This window comes from Erpetoichthys calabaricus, chromosome 5 (assembly GCF_900747795.2).
Source record: "Erpetoichthys calabaricus chromosome 5, fErpCal1.3, whole genome shotgun sequence".
Taxonomy (NCBI): Eukaryota; Metazoa; Chordata; class Cladistia; order Polypteriformes; family Polypteridae; genus Erpetoichthys; species Erpetoichthys calabaricus.
In genome coordinates, this window is record NC_041398.2 from 122849889 (window position 1) to 122873539 (window position 23651).

The following is a 23651-nucleotide window of genomic DNA, read 5'->3' on the forward strand; positions in this document are numbered from 1 at the left end:
GTACCTGTAAACTGTAAGCACAACAGACTAAAATTATTAACAACCTTTCTGTTCTAAAATGTTCCTGTGCCACCAATATACATACTTTCTTTTTCAACAATTTCTTGTGTTTAAGGGTGCATGGAACAAGCACAAAAATATGAGTTTTAAAAAATTGATTCTATATGCAGGTGCTGCTCAGATAGTACTTGCCTAATGTCCAAATGATTAAAAAAAAACCTTTTGCCATTTGTATGTTATTACCACTTTCATTTCATGTTTCTGCTACTTTACCTTGTTTTTAAACCTGTAAGCTTTTGTTTTCTCTTCACTGAAGTATCAAATGATTTATAATGATAACTACAGACTACATTGTTAACTGATATTTATGTGTAACTGTGATTACTTGCTTACCATGCAGTACATAATAATTGCAGTCTGAAATTTAATTGCCATATACAGTACACTTTCTATTTAAGTGTGTATATCTTATCATGCTTGAGTGCCTGGGGATCGACTTCTAGGCTCTGCTGAGGTAAGCATAACTGTTCCAGGATGAGCGCGAGTGCTGTCACCAACTATATTTTCTCCTTCACCCAGTTCTGAGAGTATAGCCAAGGAGGATGCCTAGCTCCACCTATAGTTAACCAATAAATGGGGTTGTCCTGTTGGTGTCCCAATATTCTTCCTGACTTCTTGTGGTCTGTCCACCCTGTCACTACTGTATGTAAATATAATATGGTCTTTTGGTAAATAAAATAAGAATTTTCTGCTTATACTTTCAAAAGCATTGTATGACTATTTCTGATTTAAGTATTTTTAAAATAACTAAATTTACTTTTACTTGTTTAGTTTCCATGTCATATAATTTTACTTAAGTAAATTTCTGACTAAGTAATAATAGTTCTAATTGAGAAGATTTTGTACTACTCTTTCCACCTCTGTACATAAACAATGTTAACCAGAGAGTTTCAAGAATCACACAAATTCTTCTTCAGGTGTCTGCATTAAAACCAGATTTCTGTAATTATTTCTCATTTTTCCAAAAATCTTAACAGCTAGTAGAATGTTTAGTGTTGTTAAGTATTTTCCTTAAAGGTATTCCTGCTGAAGCAGTACAGCGAACTGAGTAATAAACCATGGGCTATGATCCTAACTCTCTTCTGCAAGACATTTGTATTCAGAATAGAAATATAGAAGGGTTTTAAAATAATAATTCTTAATCCTAACATACAAGAGCCAAATGATAGCGGGAACCCTGCTCATTAATGTGACACTGAGACCCTTTTAATAAGATTGTTGGGAGAAATATGATCGATGAGTGACCTACTATTATGTGTTTTAAGTTTATATGTAGTAGGTGGGATAATAATCTGATAAAAAGTTAACTGTTTATGTGAAGTTTAAATTGTTTCAGATTCAGAGGAAGTGAAAAGAGATTGATCCGCTTAGTATAAGTAAATCATGACAAGGAAGATATAGAGGTCAGTAACAAACCACTGTTGTAAAGTAAACCTGCAGTAAAGTTTTATATCTATTATGAATAGCGTGAACTATTTAGACCTCTGTGTCTTGGGTTTAGAATAAGATCACCATTCCTCTTCTGTGTCATAAAATGCAACCAAAAAAAGATGACATCTGAAAAGGTATCCAGCCATAAAAATGTCAAGGTTTAAGTGGGAGGCAACTAGCTAACCTGTGCGGACACAGAAAATGGTCCTTAAGCTGGCAAAGAAAGAGAAAACATGAATTTCTTGGGCATCAATGTTAATGGGTTGGCTAAATATTTTAAATCATTCTAACTCTGAATTCTGTCCTTTCATCCTCATTCAGAGTATACTGTAGATCTTGTTTAATATGTTATATCCCTGGATATTTGCATTAGAGTCTAAAACCTATTTTTCTCAACCATGTTTAAAAATTACTCACTGGATTTCAAAGTCTGCATATGGCCTTACAATTCATCAACCATTGGCAAAAGGCTATAAACATTAATGCGCATTTGGAAAATATCATCAATTTTTGACTCTTAACATGTGTTTTAGAAGATTCAGAGCTAAGTTTAAAATTCATATTACCTGAACAAGGAAAAAACATTCACTCACATTGTATAGAACAATGTCTGCTGGTATACCAGCAAAAATGGCCAACTCAATTTTATAATTTAAGGCTTATAGTTTGTAATTTGGACCTATGCCTTAAGAAGATTTTGACTATGATTCATACCTGACTTTTGGGTGTAGTTGCTAGACTACTGGTCTGTGTTTCTAGCTGTTATTTTTTGGTTTTGTCCCTAAAACCTTTCCTCTCCTGATCTATTTATTTGTTTTCCATTGGACACAATGTATTTCCATTTTAGCTGTGATACCGTGTTTCCCCGAAAGTAAGACCTAGCAGTAATTTCTGATGTAACGCTAATATAAGCCCTCCCCCGAAAATAAGACCTACCGCTAATCCGCCGTTTTTGCATCTGTCCTGAGAGCTGCTGTATTTAGCCTAGAAGCTGCCCTGGTTACCAGGTAAGGCGCTTTTACAAGTAGTTAAAAGAGTAAACGTTGTCTTTTGTCCAGCATAACATCGGATAAATATTTTTACCCCCAGACAAGATGAGTGCAAAAAGAAAGAGCTACTCCGTTGAGTACAAAAAAGGGATTGTGGAAAACTCCCAGAAAAAAGAATCTAACAGCTTTTTGCAAGGAGCATAAGCTGGATCTCCATATGGTACGAAAATGGTGTGCAGAGTATGACAACCTCAGTCACAAGATGCATGAAGGACATGCTAAGAAGCGCAAGTGTGGATCAGGTAGGCAACCATTATTTACTGAGCTGGAAGACATCATCTGTAAATGGATTGCTGACAGGAGAGCAAAGGCTTTGGTTGTGCGTAGGGCTGATATTCAAGCAATTGCTCTTGCAATTGCACCTCATATATGGGTAGAATTAGGCCCAGCCAATTTCAAAGCATCACAACACTGGCTGTATGGCTTCCTTTGGTGATATGATCTGTCTCTAAGAAGATCAACACCACTGTTCAAGCTGGATGACACTGAAATTATTAAACGTGCATTAGCATTTAAGTCTTTTGTTGACAACATAGACTTTACTAAATACCAACTCTCCAACATGATTGCTGTGGATGAAACTGCAGTGTATATGGGTCAAGGATCTCAAATGACAATTGATTAGAGGGGCGCCTCGTCAATCTACATTCCCTCCACTGGTTACGAAAGTGCACGGGTGTCCTGTATTTTGGCAATTTGTCTGGATGGAAAGAAGGTCCCACCTCTTATCATCACTAAGGGCAAGAAAGAGAAGACTGACTATGTTTCAGGTATTTATGTTCTTGAAACCGAAAAGGTATGGTCCACTCAAGTCGTTTATAAGAAAGTGGGTAGATTTAATGTTTCCACGTGTTTTGCGAGGTGCCCAAAGAGGTCTGTTAGTGTGGGATTCTGCTAGCACTCACCGCACTAAAGACATGAAGAACTTCCTGAAAGAGAGAAGAATAGATCAGATAATGATTCCTGCAGGAATGACAGTCTATCTCCAGACACTTGGTATTGCAATAAACAAGCCATTCAAGGACTATTTGCGTATAGAAGTCAATGATTATATTGAAAACAGAATGGATAGAAATCAGCGGGGGAACTTTGTGAAGCCTAAGCTGTAAGAGGTAGTGACTTGGGTGAAGAATTCATGGGATAAAATCACTGAAAGCTGTGTTGCCAATGCACTACGAGCAGGTTACCTGGACAAGAAGTGTTCATTTAAGGAGAGCAGTATTGCTGCACATGAGAGATTGGGGCCATTAATTCTAAAGGAATTAGAGTCAAAAGAAATCCAGGAAGGAATTGCAGGTTCAGATATGGAGAGTTATGATGATATTCTAGAAGATGACATGATTGTATTTGAATAAATGTAGAAGCAGTTAACATACGGTAGTTTGTATAACATGAATACATGTTGATTGTTAAACCAGAGTTAACATAGGAGGGGGTGCCCAAGGGAGTCCGTGATACCGGTAGCGCTGCGCTGGCCGGGGCTTTTGGGGTGCATGTTTTTCCTGCTGCGGTGGGTGAGTGTGGAACAGCTTTCAACCTCATTTTTTGCTTCTTCTCGTTCTTTGTGGTCGGTGTGCGGCTGTGGGCTTTTGTTTCCTGCTGGGGAAGGGTGCTGCATTTTTTCAGGCGAGAAAAATCTTTTCTCGTTTGGGAAGGGGTGAGGTGTGGCGTTTTTCGGGGTTCGCGGCTGCGCGCTGGCTGCAGGGATCGAGAACGGCAGGAGACGGGGTTGAAACTTGGGGCACTACCTTGGAGTAAGTTGTTCTGTGCTTGCCTGCCGTGGCGGGGGAGGTGTCCAGTGCGGCGCTATTGCGGATTCTTTTGGGTACCCCCTCGTACAGTAGTTTGTAGAACATGAATACAGGTGTTAACGCACCAGTGGTTTGTACTGTATAATTGTTGAACAGGAATAAATGTACTTTACTTTTTTGAACTTCAATAAAAATAAGACCTACCTGAAAATAAGCCCTAGTGCATTTCTTGGACCTAAAATTAATATAAGACACTGTCTTATTTTCGGGGAAACGCGGTAGTATAGAACTCAAAAACTGCTAGTCCACAATGCTTTGTTGTGACTCTTGGAGCCATAAACCTGTTTTTCTGCATTGATGTTTTTATCAAAATTAGCCATCAGTCCTCTGCCTGGTTCATTAATGCCTTCTGTTATTCTGGTAGGATTATTCTGACTTGTTCACCATTCATCTAAACTTCTGTCTTTCTGTAGAACAGCATACGTCTTCAAGGGCTTATCACTCTGGTGATCACTGTTGACCAATATTAGACTACAGAATAGCACTTCAGCTGTTAATTTACTTTAAACTAGTTGGTTCTTCATAAAAATGTATAAAGAAAACTACTACAAATAGTGGTAACAGTGGTCAAAACATTCTTATAAACTTTGGAATTGTACAGGAGGGATGTGAAAGCACTATTCTAAAATAAATCAACTCAAACTATTTATCAAATGCCTTTTTGGCCTCTCTCTTAAACACTCCATTGGGTTTGCAGCTGCTGAAATAAATAATGTAGCCTGGAATAAATGTTATTACTGAGAATCATTAAGCAATGTGTAGTACTAAACCTGCCTTCTAAGAGCATGCATGCATTAACAATATTAAAAAAGTGCACCATACACCAGTAAAGAACCTTTCAGAACTGTTTTAGATGGTGGAATCAAGCTCTCAGACCTGTAGGTTTCACTTGTTGTTTAATTCAAGTTCACTTGTCAGTCATCAATAAAAAGTCAGCATATTGACAGATCATGTATACATGTTTAAATTCTGAAGCAAAGAATGTAAAATAAAGTCAATGTCAGTCTTTGGTTTATTTTTTGCTTACTACGGTGCAATATCATCTATTTAATATTGTATCTTCATTTCTTCTGTAAAGACGATAAAAATCATCAATTACCTGATCTTCATTTTCGATTTTCCCAGTGTCTCTTTCCATGAGCTCAATAAATACAAAACTAATAAAGGCTAAAGGTACAGTCTTGATACATTGATACTCTGTATTTGTTATGATCTGTCTACTCATGAATTTCAAAAGAAAGGTACAGGCCTCAAAAACAAAAGCCAGAGCTACACTCCAGGCTGTGTTTCATCACACCAAGCAGCCTAGACCCAAACTCAGGAGGGAGGCTTACATAGTGCATTCACTGGGGCAAAGGCTATGAAATTTTTTAAAAATTCAAGGCATGAGACTGGGAAAAAAACGTAAAACCCCTTACAAAAACAAAATGGTAACACTTTAGCTTAGGTACTGGAAAAAGCATTTTTACTTATTTGCTCCTATGTAAAAAGACCTTTACAAAAGCTTCTTTTGGCTTTAATTTTGCTTATGCTGTGTGGCATGGAGGCTGTAGTATACTGGTAAACCAGCTTGTTAACATGGAGGATTCACAGGTTTTATAATGAAGTATCTTGTATCAAGAGAAATATTTCTTACCTGCCTCTGATCATTCAAAATTTAAGTTATTTTAGTAGGCCTGGAAAACCAGAAGATTAACAAAGCTGACTCAAAATTAAGTAAATGAACCTAAGAAGGAAATGCAAGAACACAATGCAAAAAAAAAAAACCAATCCTGAAACAGCCATTACAACTCATCTTAAATAATACTGGGGGTTGTTCAATGTGGCCCTGCACCCATAGGCTAAACATATAGGACACAAGAAACATGATCTGAAGGACTAGACACAACATAATTAATAACATAAAATATAAACAAATACATACATGAGAAAATGGAAAACAAAACCAAAATCAATAATATATACAAAATAGTATTAAAAACACAAAAGATATCAAAATAGAAAGAAAATGCTGTACAGCTGAGCCAGGAATAGCACCCAGGATTAATCATACCTATAGTGAGTCTTTTCTAACAATGGTGAATTTTCTCTCAGACTTGTTTCCCTGAGCTGAATTTTTGAGTTGCTGTAATCTTAGTAGAAATATTAAAACTCAAATAAATAATGGAAAATATTGTAGGCTACATGACTACCATTCAGCATTTGACATAGCGAGACATACACAAACACAAGCACACACACACATACACAGAATTAAGTTGGTTTAGTCACAGACTGAAAGCAGTAAATCATTGGACCACCTACTCTCTCTGTGTTACTCTCAAAATGTCAGCTTGTCCACCTGTGCACCAAATGAAAAAAAAAAACTGTACTACAGTTCTGAACCTGTAGGCACTTTAAGATGGCATTAACTATTGAAAAGTTAGCAGTCAAACAAACAAGTTGCAATAACAGAATGTGTTTGAAATTTGAAGTGAAAAAAATGTAAAAAGGAAGCAGAACACAGCACAATCCTTAGCATGTACTAGGAGTTGTACAGCATTTAGTAAATCTCTTCTACATTTGGCACACTATTTTGTCAGAAATTTTATTATATACCTACAACAAATCTAGTTGGTCTACTAAGTACAAATGACATGAGAAGACAGTTTGATTTTTATAATCCGCATTTGTCAACATGAAAGAAAGCATGCATACATTCATCTTTATGCTTAAATTAGAACAGCAGACAATGGCAACTGATTTTTATGTCTTCATAGATACAAAAAAAAATTAGTTGCTTAGAACAACTCATAAAACAATATCGGTCAAATGAAAGGTGCCCTACAGTATTATATATTGACCCAATATATGTCACCAATATATAAAAGGTCAGGGCTGACAGTATGTCTTCTGTGAATGGGTTTTTACTTTGAAATGTGTGATTAATGAGTACTATATACTGCAAATTTAGCCAGATTTGGGATTTTCAGGCATGATGGTAACACATTTTTAAATGACTGAAGACATTAGGGAATACGGAAGCTTTGATAAAGAATCATTGTTGATTATTATATCTCTCCGTTACAAGTTCAGGTATTGAGTAACCTTGAGTGTTAACAGCTTGAGGACGAAATAATAATATATTATAGGTCTTATTATTACTGTTGTTTGAAATGTATTTAAAATTTAATAAAGATTGTTATGAAAGTGTGTTCAGTAGCTATTTCCGTATTTATCATTAAGGATTGACTGAAATTTCTATACTGCATTTGTATTTTCTGTTGTACATTAGAAATATACTTTATGTGGTATTTTAAATGTACAGCATTTCACTCTAATTACCCACTGCAATTAAATAATTACAATTATTTGTTTCTTTTTAAATTGTTTCGGTGATGGAAATACATTTTTAAAATCTCATAAAATCTACTTTATTTACGTCATCACTTTACATTTTTCTAGTAGTAATTGATAAAAGATTCCTAGCACATTTTTGTTCATCTCCCAAGTGACATGCAGTACTTGGTTGGCTAACATGCAATTGTGTTTTTCTCAAAGGCGGCTGCAACCTTCTCACATGAGGGATGTATTTGTAATACAATCCTTGCATTAGCAAAACAGCGTGCATAGCAAGAGTAAATTTATATGGTATCTCTAAGTCGATGTGCATACTATAATCAAATCAGAATTCCATCAGATATTTGTAATGAAACTTCCTAATAAAGAACTCACTATATAAAGTGTCTAAAGTCTATTAGTTAGGAAAGTGTTTTGTAAACACTGTGGTAATGTAATATACTTTGTGCTGTTGCAGATTTTACGGGGTAATTGAATAGCTGTATAAAGACCTGTACTGTGAATTTTATAATAAAAATATACTATTTACAAATTTGACTTTAATGTACTAAATTTAATAATTTATTAAAGAAGTGAATGTCAATACTATTTACAGATAATACAAATCCTATACTAGATAGGGATAATCCGCTCTATTAATATACTGTACATAGATTTTTCTAATTACAAGTTAGTAAAAAAATGCTTTTGAAATTTAAATAGGTAACCTATTATCAATTATTAATTTAGTTCGAAAAACAGCATGTTATTTGCTGATATGGAAGTCTATGCTTTTGTTCAATATCGTGCAAAAAACAGCTTGATTACTGCAGTTTCGTTTTTTATTTAGTATTTATAGATTAGTGATTACATTTGACAATAATAAAGTTCTATTTAAATACGTAGTCCAAAACAACTCCAAAAAGAACTGCATCATTAAATCATGTAAATTAGCTACTTTACCTTAACTTCTTAGGCAGATGTAGACTTGTTTTCGACTATCCCCAGTTAGCAGAGTTCTCACTCTTTAAGATCTGCTGGGGCCATGATTAGGATGCAAAGTGACAAGTCCCAAAAGATTAAACAGTCCTTGACACATTATTTCCATATTTATAAGAAATGAGGTAGAGATGGGGCTATATCAGTTGGTCTGTGAGCTGCATAGGTTATGCTTCTTCTTTTCTTTGATGTTTAATAAACCTGTTGCTGTGCTGAAGGTACTGCCCCCATTTCTTGTTGGCTGCCATAATGATATTCATTTGATTAATGTTTTATGCATTGTTCTTCCCCACTTATTTCTGTAATAATTATTCTGTCCTCATTCATGTCTGAAGTGGAACAGCCATGTACGACCTAAAAGAAACCTGAAAGCCTTCTGCATAACTTCTTTAGTAATTAATAATCGTGTGTGAAATATATTATGTGACAGTAATATAAGTAGTAGATACAATGCAAGAATAGCACAGGCAGGAAGGAAAAAACATCCTTTTTCTATGAAGATCTTGCATTTTCTATTGCACAGAATTCATAAATAGGTAGTGCTACTTTGAAGCAGGTAAGGTACATAATAAACTTGCTTGTCGTCTTAATGCAAACATACATCTTACAGTTTTTGCTAGTACACCCGTTTTATCCTACATCCCAAAGACATGCTTATTAGAATTAATCAGCAAATCCCTTTTGTTCTGTGATGTGTTCACTGGCATTTCACCCAGGGTTTTTTGCTTCTCATTTTATATTACTTAATGGAAAAACTGGATCCCAGAAAATTGATGGAAAACACTGTTATTTTTACAGATCTGCCACATAACCAACACTGGTTTTGTAATACTTTAGTTTAGGTACTGCAAAAATGCATCCATTACCCATTTACTCTTATGTAACAAAGTCTGCGAGCCTGCTTAACAAAGGCTTCTTTTGGTCTTCATGACACTTACAAAACATCAGTAGATGGAATATTATTCTCTGTGCAGTGTGGCATATTGACATGATGGTAAAATGACTTGTTAATATGAAAGATTCACAGGACTTATACTAAATGTTTAATATCAAGAGAAATGAATCTCAGTTGCGCCACCTCAAACCACTCCAAGGTGAAGTTTTGTTAGTAGGTCACAGTGCAGAGATGAATAAACACTTTATAATGTTATGAAGACCCAAAGAAGTGTTTGCTAAGGTCTTGTTACTTGAGTAAATAAGTAATAGATACATTTTTACAGTACCTAAACTAAAGTGTTACCTTGGTGTTTGCTCCCAATGTTTTTTTTTTCCAATTTTGTGTTTTTCAGAATTGTCATTATAAACAATGCTTTTAACAATACATTTAGTCAAAGTTCAACTACATTTTATTAATAAAAACTTTCACCAGTAACACCAACCTCCCAATACCTTGTAGCAGGGCGACATAATAGTAGGTATTTTTTGTGTTTGTGCTGAGTCGCATTTTGTTTACATCGTCCCGTTTACTAAAATGTAAATGTTGTCCCCGGAAAACAAATGGGGAAGAAAGATGCGGGGAGACCGCAATCCTGAGACTGGAATTTCCTGTTGCCACCAAATACATCTGTGATACTTGTTATTTAAACGGAAAGAGAGTAAGAAGAAGGAGATTGAAAAGAAAGGAGAGACAGAGAGGAGAAAGGGGTCATTTTCAAGTACATCTTCCAAATCATCACCTGCAACCATTGCACAACTTTTCTGTTTGCTTTTTCATTTTCTGGAACAGTATTGCGACAGCCAGTGAGAAGAAACCCCGGGGTTTGAATTTCATTCAGCCTTTGCTGAGGACTCGCACAGTGAGATCGTTTTGTGTTTTTTTTGGGAAGGAGCAAAATATCATTTCAGACAGTACTCATTTAATTTGGGACTTTAATAACTCTGGACTCATATATCACATCCATTCAAATTGCCATTTGTTTTGATCTGTGTTTGTGTTTTGTGTTCTGTGTGTATTCACTTATTGTTTAGGGGCAAGGGAGGGCTTTGTATTTTCTTTTATTACTGTATATTCGTGTGCTCGGGGTAAATAGGTTATATATATAATTTTTCACCGGTGTCTGTGGGATAGGGGGAATTGTGTACATATATATAATATTGAGTATGTGTCTGTCCTTGTATATATATTTGTTCATTTTCAATATATCTGCACTTGATTTTAAATCTCTGATTTGTATTACTTGTTATTTCGTCGCTTGGGGATAAAGGATTGTTTGTAAGGAGTATGGCTTGTTATTATCTGGAGAATCCTCAGGTTTGCCAAGTCAATAGTCTTGGTTGTGTAGTTGCCGGTCTGGGTAAAGAGGTCGGCCGTTACAACCTTTGGGTTATCAAAGAAGCTATTTTAACAACTTTCTATAGTGAAGTTCATGTTAAAATAGAGAACTAAGCTACAGAAGTTTACATATCTTTTTTAATAAACAAGAGAGAAAGATAAAATAACTTCCCTAGGGGTCAGACATTATGTTATTGAACATATGGATGACTCTGTGTTTTAAAAGCCAATGCCTTGTTCAGTAGACCACTTAAATATGAAATATTATTCTGAGGTGCAAATAACACCTGATGGGATTAGCTTACAGAACGTTGAAAAGCAGTGAAGATGATTTATTGATTCTGCAGATGTTCATCTTGAGGCAAACATGAACTTGGCAGAAACAGAACAATAATGAACCTCTCTTTTTCCCAGTATATGATGATTGGAGAAGTGACAGAAAAAAAATGAAATTAAAGTGTCCAAAAGAAATACTTTGCCATAGAATCCTTGCTGCCATAAAGAAAATAGCCAGAATCTAACCCAATAGAAACAATTCCTGCATGGAATATCAGTTTGTTATAGGAATTACTCACAAATGCACACAGACAAACACTCACATTGCCTTATTCGTTAAGTAAAGGCAGGCTTCAGGATAGGATTTTTTTAGGAGAAAAATAGGATACATTTTGCTTAGTACAAGCCTCAGCCTTCAATCTTAAATATACTAAACAATGGGACTTTGTTCTATATGTACAGTATATGTACGTTTTCGAATGTTAGATTGTAATCCTGTCAATTTTCTTCATTGAAGATGGCAAACTAGTCACCATAAATGAGATGTGGGCACTGTTACAATCATTCAGAGTCATGTTCTTAAGACAACAACCCTAAAAATACCATCTATTAAATATTGGTGCAGAAAGGTTTAATAGTACTGCAAATAAGCTTACCATTTATGTATGATTTCAAATGATTTACAGTATGGTTTCAAAGAATGACCCCATCTTAGAGAATTTAGTAGGTAGATGAAATACGATCAGTGAAGGAAGAATTTGGGCAGCAGGTTACTTGTGATCAAACAAGAGAAGAGCTGTACAAGACCCCAGACATTTTCTGCTTAAAAGTGCAGACTGAAAATTCATTGAGAATGGGGATCAGGTGATGAAGTGAAGTTGAAAAACTGGCTACATTTTGTAACCAGAAGGGTGAAATATGTCCAATAATGCAGCCAAAACACAAACCAAATCACAGCTGATGATGACATTAAACGGCCCTTATTTGTGGTTGATTGTGCATAACAACATTATGGCAATTGGCAGACAGCACCCATAGAAAACAAAATGGCATGAGGAAAAGATGTAAAATAAGTACCCCCCCCCCCCCCCCCCAAAAAAAATCTTTGTAAGTATCAAAACATCATGAAAACAAGTTAATCAAAGAAAGAAAATAATGTAAACATTATCCACTCATAACACAAATAGTGAGAAGCTTCTGAAAGTCTGGGCATTCCCTGAGTCCCTAGAGGACACCTTCAAACTCCTGTACATTATATGGGGGTGCTGGGATTACATAAATATCACCCTGTTTTTTCTTTGCATTTTTATCTTTTCTTTGTTAATGTTATGATTGACAACATGTTGTACTTCTGCCACAATTTTGTGGATTTGAATGGCTACAATACACTATGTTAGTAGTCATGTGGTGCATATGTTATGTAATGTTTTAAAAATATGGGTTTGTAGTTTCCAGTCTGTCTAAACTTTACTGTATAATAAAGATTGTGCAGGAAAATGCAGTTGATGAATGTTCTTCTGGTTTAAAAATTCTACTTTATCCTCTAGTTTTGTTATTGAATTCCTTCAATTTTATGATCTTTAGACCTAGTATTTTTGACATTGTCATTGCATGACTGCTATCATATTCTTTAAATTTCTGGTGCTCAGAGATTAAAATAGGTAAATCCAGACTTTTATGGACTGTCACAACACTGGGGAAAACAACCTGTCTTGGGCAAACACTGTGTTTGTATGGTAGTGAAAATGTCAGAGGAAGGTCAGTATTTGGACCCAGAGCATCTGCGTGACACCCAGAACCCCAGAAGTAGTTCCAAGAGGACACCTGGAAGTAATGCATGGTTGAGGCTTAGTAGCAACTTGTAGCAATATAGCTAATGCATTCGGGAGGTGACCATTTAACATGAGCTTAACTAGCGGGAGGAGGTAGAAGGTAGGGTGTGGAAAAGGACAAAATCAGTGAAAGGTAAGCAGGGAGTAATGAATTTGCACACTGAGTAATGTAACTGCTGCTATGGTAGCCTCACAGTTGACTCTTCACACCCACGAAAAGCTGTTTTTGTGTGTTGTTTTTTTTTGATCAAACAAAAAGGGCATAAGAAAAAAACTCTTATTACAAGTAACTGAATTTCTTGCTTTGACATATACTTTTCCGGACTAGGAACAACCATTAACAGAGAAACAAGACCTTTGACTAAGACTTAAACATGTGTCAGTGATAATGTGCATCACTAATCATTCATAGAGATTCATTTTTAAGATACTGTATATTGAGCAACAGCTATAATGTAAAGGTTTACTATTTATGCGATTGAAATGACCAAAGAAATTCAACCAAGATGAGGTTTCAAAAGAATATTTGCTTTAGAGAGAAAGGCAGTTTGCAAGAATGGGGGCATCTGAAATCCAGAGGTCATTGCCTAGATGTATAAAGAAAAAAATGGGTAGGTTAGAAATCATATTCTGAAACGTTCACACAATAAGGCCAAAAACAGAAAGCACAACAAGGTATAGAACTCAACAAATGGGTGTTTTATGAATCACAGAAAGCCTACTTTAGTATCTTGTTAAATTAGCAAAATGTTTTGGGTGACTGATCCATAATTACAGTTTTCATGTAACAGAAGATGTGATTTGCTGATAGAGACATAGCAATGGTTATGAACTGATGTAAGATATGATCTCTTCATTCAAATTTATAGTGTGATATCATTAGTATTTATTTGGTATCATAGTGATTCTGATACACACAATATATTATTTAGTTATGAGATACATAATACAGGTTGAATATGTAAAGTATTAACCAAAAAGAAAAAAAGGTTTTAAAAACATATAAATAAGAATATAACAACATGGCAGCATGGTGGTTACCTCGTGGCATTTGGCTGAAGTAAATAATCTCCCTGGTCTCTCTTTTATTGGAATTTTTTATGTCAGGGAATTCAGCAAGTACTGTATATTTTTAATTAGTGTTAATGTAACAAGTAAACCAACAGATTTCTTTAAATTGTTGGGGAAAAAAATTGAGCCCCAAGAATAAAGTCATACAAACAGCATAAAATATGCAAAAATCAATGCTAGGCACTTCACAGGGAATCAAAATGGGAGCATATATAAATGTTTTATGTTCTAATAAGTTAGAAAAATGAAAGGGGATCATTTATTAAATCAATCTCATTTGGTTAGCTAATAGCTGAGTTGTCCCAATACCTAATCCAGATACTTTTTAAAAGTTATCAAGAGCTTAGCTATAGCCACTTATGCACAAGATGTCTCGCTGGGGAAACACTGCCATTTTTCAAAGTTGTTTGTGTACATTACAATAAACCCATAAGTCAATCAAAACAGCAATAACAACTACATTTATTTATATACCACATTTTCTTACATCAATTTAGCTCAAAGTGTTTTGCAACATGTCAATAAGAAAGTTACAAGAACAGAAAAAATAAGTAAGCCTAGATAACAATATTAATGAATAATTAACAAAGAAAAAAACTATGATCTTATAAAATATAGTGTGATATGTGGCTGGCCGTTCATCCCGGGCCAATACCCCCAGGCCGCCAGGTGGAGCCCTCCCTGCAGCATGGAGGTGCCGCGAATGCCAGCAGGATATTCTGGACAATGCAGTTTTTATCCGCAACCCTGCTGGATGCCGTGGGGGCCGCTAGGGGCCGCTGCAGGGAGGAACAAGGATTATTTGCTCTACGCCCTGGAAGTACATTCAAGTCACATGGACAGGAGGAATGACGTGTTTCCGGGGTGAAGAAGAAAGGATTTTTATCTGACCCGGAAGTGTTCCAGGTCATGTGGACAGAGAGGGTGAAACGCTTCCGGGTTAAGGACTATAAAAAGAACTGTGAAACACCAGAGCATGGAGCTGAGCTGGGTGGAAGGGTGGCAACGCATCTGGGAGTGTGGAGGATTGTGATTAGTGTATTGTTTATTGATTATTGATTTATTATATGAGTATTGTGGAGTGTAGGTGCTTTGTGCACATTAATATTGTCCAAATAAATAAATATTGGACTTTTACCTGGTGTCTGAAGAGTGGTCAGAGGATTCAAGGGGTCGAGAGGACCACAAACTGTCACAATAGATATATAATAATATTAATGTTAAAGGCAATAATGGTATTTTTTCTTACCCAAGGGTGTCTTCTTTCAAATAAATTAAAAAGTTTCCATTTTGTCTGCTCACTTTTATTAGTAAAATATGTGATTTGCGCATGTATATGCCTAGGTGACCAGTGCATCACTGCTGAGTGAGTCTGCTTTACTCAAAGACACTGCAAACATCGAGCCATGTACAATAAACAGCTCTGTACTGTTGATTAGCTGAGTTTCAGAGCTTTTAAATTATATATAGTTATTGATGATTGGTCATTCATAAATTTAAAAACATCAATAAATGCAGTGTGAGAGGGTGCACCTGTGTGCATGTTTTATACATTAGGAATTTATGGAAGTAAGAATATCACGAGTGTTTGTTTGAAGAGGAACAAGACTTTATTCTAAAAGAAAACATACAATCGAGAAAGTCCTAGAAAAGTTGCAGTGATACAGAATATGAAGACCCTGAGTTTGTTTCGAATAGCAACTTTGTCTCTATTGAGGATGACGACATAAAGGATGATTGGTAAATAGACTGTTTTTCTTTCTTTTGTTTTTTAGATTGTTTGTGACAAATAACACAGAATGTTTACAAAAAGGAAACTTTGTGCCAAACAGTATAACTTTCAAGCAGCGCAGCCTTGTATTTCACAAAAACCTAATGGGTTTGATTTCAATAACCCAGACACTGGCTGCTGCATATTCTTCTTGTATCCATGTTAATTGTCCAGCATAGACTTTGTGCCAAACAGCTGTGGCGGATGGCCAGAGCCCTTACCTGACTGGAACACCAGCAGGATGGGAGGACTGGGGGAGAGAGTACTTTAAAGATCTTTTCTCCCCCGGGCCAACAGAGGCAACCCCCTTGGTTTCTGGCGGGGCCATGGATCGTGAGCATGAAAGCTCAACCCTGCTGGGGTCCGTGGCTGCTGCCAGGGGCCACCTGGACTTTTGTAGGGGCCTATTTAGCTGCACTTCTGCCACATCTGGTGCCCTATAAAAGGAGCCAGTTACCACCACTCAATGGCCTGAGTTGGGAGGAAGAAGACAAAGCTCTTGAGGAGGAGTGGAGGCAGAAGGACTGGCGGCTAAGGGACTGTGTTGTGCTTTGTTGGACTGTGTGGCAAAATCTGTTGGGGATAGGGCTTCACACAGCATAACATTAAAGTGGCTTCTCAGTTCAAGTATGATTTATTTTATTGGTATTTCCCAAAAGCTGGCTGCTGCGGATTCTCCCTGTGTGTGTTAGTTTTCTGGGTTTGCCAGTTTCCCTCCCGCAAACCAAATAAGAGTTGTAAGATTGACTGGATGCTCTAAATTGGCCCCTGTGTGAGTGGTGTGACATAAGGTCTGGCCCCTTGTCCAGCACTGTTTCCTGCTTTGTGTACAGGGCTGCCCCCACCTATTACTGCATCACTGGAAGAAGCTGGTATGAAAATGGGAACACATTTGATGTACTTAATTTATTCCATAAGTGAAGTGCAAGTGAAAAGCAAAAAAAAAAAAAAAATCAATGAATGTCTGTAAACAAACTAAACAAACTGCTTGGAAGAAATGTTTTTTTATTTTCACAATATTATTCCTGTTCTCATCTAAATTGTTCTATTCTAATATGGCTGTGTGTGCTTTTTTAACAGTGAGTCATCAGATGTGGAATGGCAACCTGAGACATGAGGCATCTTCACACTTTCACCACCCCACAGACCCAGACATGTGCAACACATGCTGCTGGACCATCATCAGGGTTGTCAATTGTTCCCTTCCCTTCTTACCAAATTGTTACCAGAAGGAGAGCAAGTCTGTCACCTCTTGCACAGTCATACATCATAAGAAACCAAAATTTCTAAGAGGAGAGCCAGTGCACTTCCTGAAACTGTCAGAGGACTAAGTATGTGGCATGGCATTTCAGAGGAGTGCCAAGAGCCAGAAATTAACAGGTTTGCTCCAAACACACGCCAGGTTCACAACTTCTGATGACCCAGTCATACTTCAGCTTTTCCAGCTATTCCTTAGTTCTTGCAGTGCTCAGCACTATTACAGACAGCACAAATTAGTTTGCATAGAATAGAACAGTTTCTGAAAAAAATATATACATTCCAACCACTTACAGTATCAGAATATTATGGACACATTTACTTTGTTTTTGTTCATGGGTATTATCAAGGCAAAGCAAGTATTTGAAAGCAAAAGTCTTGGTTAGAATTTCCCATTTCCTCGATCAGTCATGACTAGGGACAGATTTATGCTAACATCACCTTTGTGATCCTGATGAAGATGACGAAAATAAGAAGGGAAGATGGGAATGATTATCTTTTCAAGGTAAAGCCTCTGTACTCATAAAACAAATAAAAAAATCTTCCCAAAAAGACAGAGCGAGGCACCATACATGCATATCACCATGGACCTAACATGGTCCAAACATACCAACACCTTGGTAAAGAAGGCAAAACAATGTCTTGACCATCTCAGACTTATCAGTGACTTCAGGCTGTACTCTCAAGTTCTGAAGAATGTTTGCACATATACATTTTGTTGCAACTCAGTGTTAAACATTATATAAAATGTACTTCAGATTGACTGCTCAATGAATGTGAACTCAAGAGCCCACCCTATAACTGATGACTCACTAAGAGAGAATCAAATAAGTGTGATGTTCTCGCATCAAGTCCCAGAACACTATGACTGAGCTAGTTAAGTGTCAGACTACACGACTGCAGGTCATGGACCTACAATGTGACTATTGTCACAAAAAACAGACACAAGAGTCATAAAAAGGTTTGGGGCAGCCACCCGTTTAATATTCCATGCTACAAATGGGTAAATTGCTAGCACTGATGTGCTCAGAACGGAGTCCAAAACAGAACTAATTAGGTTAGTCAAATATGACGGCTTTAAAGGCCAGCAAAGGAAGTGAAGACATTGAGGGCAGAAGCGGAAGGGTCCTCTTCTGTAGTTTCGGACCCAGACGTGACGTCATCAAAAGGAAGTGTCTTCGTTCATGGGTTCTTCACTGGAAGTGACGTCATCCAAGAGACCGGAACCGGAAGTGACATCATTAGGGCCAGGCGGAATTTCCCATGAATGGTCTGCAGGAAAGTGAGAAAAAAGGTCAGTGGCGTGGAATGGAATTACTTTCATTTAGACCCTTTAGCTGTCTCCCATGCTCACGTGTGTGACAAGGCCCCTCCTCCAGCCCAGACCCATTGGGTTGGGCATCCCTGACCGAGAGGTCGTGAACACGACAAACAGCATCGCCGTTGGCTTGAAGAGAACCACAATCATGGACGAGCAAAAACCTTTAAGGCTGCAGGTCAAGAAACCACTTGGTGACCCGTGGGTTCGTCTTCTTGTGTAAGGTCATCTACTGTAACGGTGCATGATCTATGACACTATACATTACTCACTGTGATTTTATTAAAATGATGTAAAGGAAGACTGCAGTACAGTTACATAAGTTTTAATGATTGTCCAGTCTGACTTCAAAAGTTGTTTCCACATTATCTGCTGATATCAATGCTTCTTTCATAGACAAAAGTTTTTTTCATCTTAAGTATATCCTGTGATGCTGTCACTCCTGTCACTGACTGAGAATATTATGCAACTGGCATGAATTGATCTTTATATGTTTCTAAGACGACAGCTCAAATACCACAAGGTAATGCATTCTTGCAGAATTTACTTTGTTTCCTGAGTCACAGAATTTCAACTGTGCAACTTCTGTCAACAGTTTGTCATGTTTATGTGTTATATATACACAGAAGTAGCCTTTCTTTCTAAAACCATGGTATTTAATTGAGCATAAATCTTGAAATATTTTTCAATACATTCAACCCTAGGTTTGATTAAGTGACAACTGAAACTGAATGGATGAACATGACATATTCTTATAATGAAAAGTTTGTCCAGCACAAGCTATTAGGCTTGTATTTGGTTAAGCCATAAACTATGATGTCATTCACTGATGTGTCAGTTCCTTAGAGATACTCATATTTCATATAAATAACTTTATGGTACAAGTATGAATAGACACTTTCCAAAATTCCTTAAAAATCTACACCTGTCACAGGGGGTGTTTAATGTGCACTGTTTACAAGTATTTTCTTCAAGTTTCACATTCCATAATCTGAAAACTAAAAATGACACTGTTTACAAATTGTCTTATTATGTTTTCACTTTAAAAAAGTAAACAATTCTATTATGCCTTTACATAACATTGCAACTCTAGAGTCCATACATATGAAGATGCTCATCCACTCTTTTTACATCAGTCCTCTTAATAATATTAATGCAATCCATTAGGTCCAGTCCCAAATTTACCTTGCATTGGGTGTGACAAAATTCTACATGTTTGTGTTATTAAAGATATAACTGAACTACAAAGAATTCCTGAATATTTTTAGGTGTAACTTATAGCCTGCTGGTCACATAAATCAACATTAAATGTTTCTATCATATACCTTTTTATTGCACTGACCCATTTTTGTAATTTCCTCTTATAGTTATACTAATATCGTACAAGAACAGCAGCTGGAACATCTATGGTGATCTAAAAGTAGTGGTACTACTACTAGAAATACAGCTCAGATATGCTAAATGCTGTTGTTTATTTGTGAATGGGAAAGATTCTTATTACATTAAAAAGTACTAACTGATCTTTAAACATTTGCTTCGATGGCACAAGTGTGGCACATTAACCACTTGTTGAACTAATACACATATTTTTGCCTATTCATCATATGCAACTTGAACTGATGAAAAATTTCATGAAAGCAATGAACAAGGAAGGTAAAGGATTTCGATATATGAGACAGGTGGTTCCATGCATAACTGAAGCTAAGATTAAGGAAGGCATTTCTGTTAGTCCATAAATCAGATATGTAATCAGTGGTTTGAAGATCTACTAGTGATGCCAGAGGAAATTGCATGGAAGGCATTCAATGATGTTGCTGAGAATTTTCTTGGCAAATACACTATAAAGCACTAAAGAGTACTGAACTATTTCTACCTGGTTAACAACATGCTTAAGGCATACAAAACCATTTACTCTTGCACTTCGTCTCTGCTAATCTTGGTGCAGTCCATGACAAACGTGTTCAAAAGATTCACAAGGACATTGCAACAATGGAAAAGCAATATCAGGGTAAGTGGAAGCCATCAATGTTGACCAATTATTGTTGGACACTAAAATGACAAGCATTAGATTCTGAATACAAACAAACATCAGCAGAAAACATTTTTACTTCAGTTGAACTAATGCAATGTTTCAGCATCACTAAGTGATTAAACACTCTATCTATCTATCTATCTATCTATCTATCTATCTATCTATCTATCTATCTATCTATCTATCTATCTATCTATCTATCTATCTATCTATCTATCTATCTATTGTGGGAAACATTCTCAGACACAGACAGGCAGACATCGTTTTATCACCCAACACATGTTTATTTACAATAACTATATTACAAAGTGCACACACACACTTCACCCCAAAGTCCAGGCCTCTTTCCAATGCCTCTCTTTCAGGTCCGCCTCCACTCCTCTCCTTCGAGCTCTGTCCAGCTACGCTCCCGACTCCAGTCATCGAATGGATGTGCTCCAGGTGCCTCCCAATGAGTGACTGCCGGCACTCCCCTTCCAAGCTCTGTTCCTGTGGTCCCCATACCATCCAGGGCAGCTGCCCTCTCATGTTCCGGAGGAGACGTAGTCCCTGTTCCGGTCCTTCCGGGCGTCATGGCTGGGTACCACCCCCGGCCGCTTGCCACAGTGCCCCATCGGCAGCTGAGACCCATAGGGGCCAGCGGCCCATCCTGCAAGGGCATGTCTCCCACAAAGCAGGTCCTATTGCAGCTCCAGGGCCTGGTCCTGCAACACAACAAGCAGAAACAGGGGCAGAGATGCTGCCTGGACACCACCACCTGGCATCCTTCTGTGCCACGCACAGGCAGCGCTCCCCTCTCCAACCGGCACCCCGGAATTTGCTCGTTCAGCACCCCCTCCGCGGGTTCCATGTCCTCCTGGTTGGGACATCAGATGGGACCGCTCGCACCCCCATCACCTCAGCTGACTTTGGGGTTTCCCTCTGCCACCACAGAGTGTGGCCCTTCTCTGGATGTGAGCATCCTGCTTCACGTCCGCCCGTATCGGAGGAACCGGCTCTCTTCCCTCGGTTCCTCCTCTTCCTCTGGGACACTGTGACGGTTTGGGTCTCCCTATGGGAAAGATATAGACACTGTCCCGTTTGCGTCCCTTTGGAGCGGTGTGAGACCGACTCTGCCTCGGGGTGTAGGGCACTAGGACCTGCGGCACTCATCAGCCGGCGTCCTGACTGCCCTCTCGCTCTCTCCCCTCTCACCACACGCTCAGCTCTCACCGCCGCGTCCACTATTGGAGCCCCCGCTACTTGAATTCAATCACGTATTACATCACAGTTCTTTTTGCTGGGGTCTCCATTATTCCTTACGTGACCGGTTCCACTTACCTGCCCCCCCTGCGTCCCTCTGGCCGAAGATTCCAGTATCGCACCAATCTGCCCACTGTTGTAGCGTCATCACGGACATGACCGCCTTCACCTCCAGCTCCTTCAATCCTCTACGGAGGACGCGTATCACCTGCAAGAGCGACTCTGCGGGCTGAAGGCACTCCTCCAGCTCATGCAGAGCCGCAAGCAAGCACAGTTCGTCAGCCGGTGGTGGACTTACCTTTTCGTCAGTCACACCCACCGACTGCATCCTGTGGGGCCTCACTTTAGGCCCAATCGGGTCCTTCCCCGGCTTGGGACAGACATTTGTTGGTCCCAGCTCCAATTAATCATCGGCAGGCTCGCAACACACACCGTCCAATCCCTTGCCTGTCTTGGGGAGGGACATCCAGTCTGCGGTCATCTTGTCCCCCCTTCTGGTGCGCTGACGTGCCTCCGGGCAGCCTTGCAGCTGTCGTGGCCTTCGAAGCTGCAGCGACTCCTCCTCCACAGCTTTACCAAGTGGCGACACACTGTCGAAGCTCTGCGGATCGGTATGTGTCTGCCACCGACGCGGATCCGGGCAGTCCCTGCCTACAACACGTGAACAAAGTCCAGCCCCATAGGGCCGACTGCCATTAGGCAAGGAACTTACCTCCCTGGTCCGTCTGTCCGAGGAAACATCCTCAGTGTGGCCTTGCTAGACGCAATGCCGTCCCGGATGCCTCCAGCGGCGGCGCGCTCGTAGGAGCCTGCTGCACTCCTGCTACACCTTCTTCTCGCATCAGGTGGAAATGGCCCTTCTGCGGACCGGTGGCGGTCCGTGGGGTAAGTCGCTCTCACGGGGTTGTGTGCATGCCGCTCCTGCGGCGCGTATGTAGGCTCACCTGCTGTGCCGGGCCGTCCAAAAAATTATTTAAATAGACGGGTCCCCGCCATGTAGCAGGCGGAGAGACCCATCTGGGATGCCATTGTGGTGCATGGCCCGGACACAGACAGGCGGACACCGATAGTTTACCCAAGACACGTTTATTATACATGACTATATACAAGTAAGTGCACACAACCCCAGTACTTCCCCAAAGTCCAGGCCTCTTTCCAATGCCTCTCCTTCAGGTCCGCCTCCACTCCTCTCCTTCCGAGGTCTGTCCAGCTACGCTTCTGACTCCAGCCATCGAATAGAGGGAGGCGTCCCCTTCTACATGCACCCGGATGTGCTCCAGGTGCCTCCCATCGAGTGACTGCCGGCATTCCTCCGGATCTCCCTGGTCTTCTTCCCCCCATCACTTCGAGGTGTGGCGGAAGTGTTGTGAGCCAGGGCTCTTCAGGTGTCCAGGCGCCCCCTGGCGGTGACCACGGGCCCCTACAGGACTGAGCTTCCAAGCTCTGTTCCCGTGGTCCCCATACTTCCAGAGCGGCTGCCCTCTCGTGGTCCGGAGGAGGCGTAGTCCCTATTCCAGTCCTTCCGGGCGTCCCGGCTGGGAACCACCCCCAGCCGCTTGCCACTATCTATCTATCTATCTATCTATCTATCTATCTATCTATCTATCTATCTATCTATCTATCTATCTATCTATCTATCTATCTATCTATCTATCTATCTATCTATCTGAATGAATTCAGTAAAAGTTAATTTCATTTTTCACCAAATTTCAACACAGTCAATCATAAATTGCATATGTGTTCATCTTTATAATAACAAAGAACTTTCAAGAAGAAAACTTTCTGAAAAAATTGTTCTGTGTAATTCATTTCTAAGTTCTGACCCTGGTGTCATGTGGCAGGCAGTGTTGGCCTCAGAACGTCTCACTATACAGATGCTGTGCTTGAGTACATCACTCTTTTTGTCACTGAA